Source organism: Acyrthosiphon pisum, chromosome X, assembly GCF_005508785.2.
Source record: "Acyrthosiphon pisum isolate AL4f chromosome X, pea_aphid_22Mar2018_4r6ur, whole genome shotgun sequence".
NCBI classification, from domain to species: domain Eukaryota; kingdom Metazoa; phylum Arthropoda; class Insecta; order Hemiptera; family Aphididae; genus Acyrthosiphon; species Acyrthosiphon pisum.
In genome coordinates this window covers 9,810,337-9,814,144 of record NC_042493.1, presented here as the reverse complement: position 1 = coordinate 9,814,144, position 3,808 = coordinate 9,810,337, and the positions used below count along the sequence as shown (strand labels likewise).

Below are 3,808 nucleotides of genomic sequence, written 5' to 3'. Positions count from 1 at the left end.
CTGTATTTTGTCAAGATTTGAAATTTAAATGCTTACAAAAAAAAACTGTGACTTACAATTTTTAATATTTTTCAAATGGCATTGTAACAATATAGTAGGAGCCTTGTATTAAAATTGAAAGCTTTTTTACCCAACAAATAAAGTTTTATTGACATACATAGAAAAAACACTAATAAAATTGGTAACTTAAAACGTTCCTAAACAGTTCAAAACAAATCAAAATATTTTGAAAATGTTATCGTGTATATAGAAAATTCAAATATAAGCAACCAGTGAAAATTGAATGCATTTGTTTTAGAGTTACACCAAAAACCAAAATCGATTTTCTCAAAAACATATTTTGCGTAAAAATTTCCGTTTTTCCTTAGGTAATTGTTATGTTGTTTTTCCGGGCACTTTTGAAAACTATCTTGACCTCCCGAATGCACCGGCTAGATTCACTTTCTCATCGAACAAGATACTTTTGAAGAAAATCGAAACAGTTTTACTGCCCAAAACCGTGATGACAGATACAAAAAATTAAAAATTAAAAATAAAAACACATCATTATTTAATCAATACATTCATCGCTCCGTTTAGAATCTAAAATTAAGGAAAAACGGGAATTTTCAAAAAGGTCTTTGCCGCTGAAGAGAAATCTAGTTCGGAGAAGTACAAAAACCTTTGACAAAACCGCCTACCACTCTCTGGTAGACATATCCGTGTCGTCTCTTAAATCAGTGCATGAGCACCAGCCACCATGTGCATGAGCACTAGCCACCGAGTAACAACCTCTCAAAATATCAATACCGATTTCAACGAGCGACAACTTGACTTTTTAGTAAAGGATTAAATTATATCTATATAGTAGGTTGAATTAATTTTTGCCAAAAAAATTATATTTGAAAAAGCCATTGTGTATATAAAATATAATGATATACTTCAAAAGTACCTACGAATAATATTTTTATTATATAAAAAAATAACTAAAATAGTTAGTCTCTGTTTAAGAGGATGTCAGCGTACTATTCGTTTTCTCTCTCTGGCCCACTCGCAATATAGATAAAACGCATTTACGCAAAATCATTTTTTCTATGCGTTTAAGTAATCTTAGAGTAAAATCACCTATTATAAAAAAGATAGAGAATAATATTTTTGAGGGAATGACATATCGATTTTATATTTTATTATTATTTGACTTTGTATTCCACTTTCAAAATAAATAAAAAAATGTTGTAATCTTAAATGATGTTTAAATTGTTTTGAGACAATATTTAGACAAATCGATATGTCATTCCCTCAAAAGTATTATTCTCTATCTTTTTTGTCATGGGTGACTACTTTACTCTAAGATTACTTAAACACATAGAAAAAATGATTTTGTGTAAATGCATTTTGTCTATGTTACGAGTGAGTCAGAGAGAGAAAACAGTGCGCCGACAGCCCCTTAAACTTCTAATTTTATCCAAATTTAAACATAAAATATCTATAAAAAGAATCTCTTTTATTTTTAGGTTAAAATGAAAGTATGAACTTCAGAAATTTAGAATTTTAGAAACCTTGTTTCAAATATCAATCCTTAGTTATAAAAAGAAAAAAATGTATGAATCTACTGTATTACTAATGCCTAATACCTAGTAATATAAATTACTTAGTAATTTAATCACAATAAAATCCTAAAATATACTTTAAAAAAAATATAGGCTGATAGACGATCTTCATTCAGAATTTTTTTTCGTATGCCTACAATGATTGTAATACAGTACTATATACTATATCCTTGAATTCAAATTTAATACATCCATTATTTTTTATTTAACTTTATTGATTGAAGAATAAATAATGGGAATCCCGTCCCGTTTCTTCAATAAATTTTATTTTTTCCTAATTTTTTTACCAAAAGATAGGGTATAATATATTTAAAACTTTGATATACGTTTTATAAGTCTTAAATCATTTTAGACATAAATATAGCTCGTCCTGTCTACAATGTGGACTATGTTTCAGTACCTGTGGTATGCGAATCCTGTCCGGTTTCTGCAATAATAATAATGTTTTGATCATTTTTATAAAAGGTAGGATTTAAACTACTATAATTTTAGTGTACGTTTTATAAGTTTCAAATCATTTGGGGCTTAACTACATTCCACCAGATGCATACACGATACACTAACACTATAACTGGGAAAATATGTAATGTTTTTACAATATTAATAGCACTCAATTTATCCACCCTAAGTAGTGTTGTGCAAAGATAACCAAAAAATTATCTAGATAAGATAACAGAAAATCCATTGAATATTTATCTAGATAAGATAATAGATAATACTTAAAATATTTATCTAGATAATAGATAAAAGATAACCACATTTATCTAGATAAAAAACAGATAATTGAAAAAAACTTACACAATTTAAAGCTTGCATTTGTAAAATGGCAATTTCGCTATAAATAAAATAATATAAAGTTGTTCTCTTTTTTCTATTATTTGCACTTTTCTCTAATATTGTCTAAGTATATTTAGGATGCAAACAACACTTGTGCTAATAATCAATGTAATCGAAGCTTTTGAATTAAAAAAAAAAATAATAATAAAAGTATAAGATTATGATTTATTTTACTATTGGACCCACAAAATAAGTAAAATCTACTTTTTTTTTGTTTATTACTTAATACCTAACTATAATTTATAAAAAGATAATCACTACATAATAAAACTTTTTCTTTTTTAAAAGTATTTTGTTTATAATCAGTTAACAACACTTTATATTAAAATTCAAAATAATAACTAAACAATTACTGAATAAACATTTTAATGTTAATAATTAACACAATAATGAACATAATATTATAGTTATTTTAAAACCAACAACCAATATCGAAATCGACAGCGCTGCGGGTTAACAATGATGGAGTGTTGTGTGAAGTATGAATGTAGGATATTAAACATTGAGTTGTTATTATGCTGGCAGTCGGCAGACTATTTATAACTTTTATTGTATATTTGTACATAAATATTTTATAAATATAGCTAAATCTATAAAAACATGTCCATTTTCACTGATTAGCAATTACTGTCTGTTTGCTATTCTCAGTAATCAGTGATAGGTTTTATTATTCTTTATTACTTTAATCATGATAATCTAAGTTTATAATAATATATTGTTATTTATGAAACATTTGAACGTTTAGGCCAGCAAATTGTTGCTATACATGGTATAAAGTCACCAATAATACAATACGTTTTCAGAATATTTCTGTACTATTATTGATCACAAATACTATTAGGTAGGTACTTAATATTTATAAATTTATAATCAATAGTATTATATTATATTTATATAGGCATATTGCATATAATATACAAAATAATAAAATATATACTACGAAGTATTCGACGTGTAAATATTTACAATTATTATAACTTGAAAATAAAATCGAATAAAAATAGCAAAACAAACTTAAAAAATTTATTTCTCACAAAAAAAATTATCTAGATAATTTTTCTCAGATAACTATTTTATTTATCTAGATAAGATAAAAGGATAGTGTATATTTATTTTATCTGGATAAGATAAAAAGATAAATATTTTTATCTAGATAATGCACAACACTGACCACGGCCTTAGAAGATAAGGTCGGGACTCTTTGCTTATTATTGTGCCCGCTTACAGAGGACATTTTAGTACTTATTTAATCCGCTATTTTAATAGCGCTTCTGTTCCAACTTTCTGCATTTTCCTATTTACCAACTTACCATCGGTCATCGACTGCAGGGTGGCAAGTGACTTGCCACTGGCAACATTAAACATTGTTGCAAATTTAAAAA

General features: G+C 26.4%; 1 protein-coding gene across 1 annotated transcript in view; it reads right to left on the bottom strand.

The window, feature by feature from the left end:
- The window catches only part of LOC115035146, a 14,407-nt gene that overhangs the window by 9,434 nt on the left and 1,165 nt on the right, over positions 1-3,808 (bottom strand). The window lies entirely within an intron of this gene.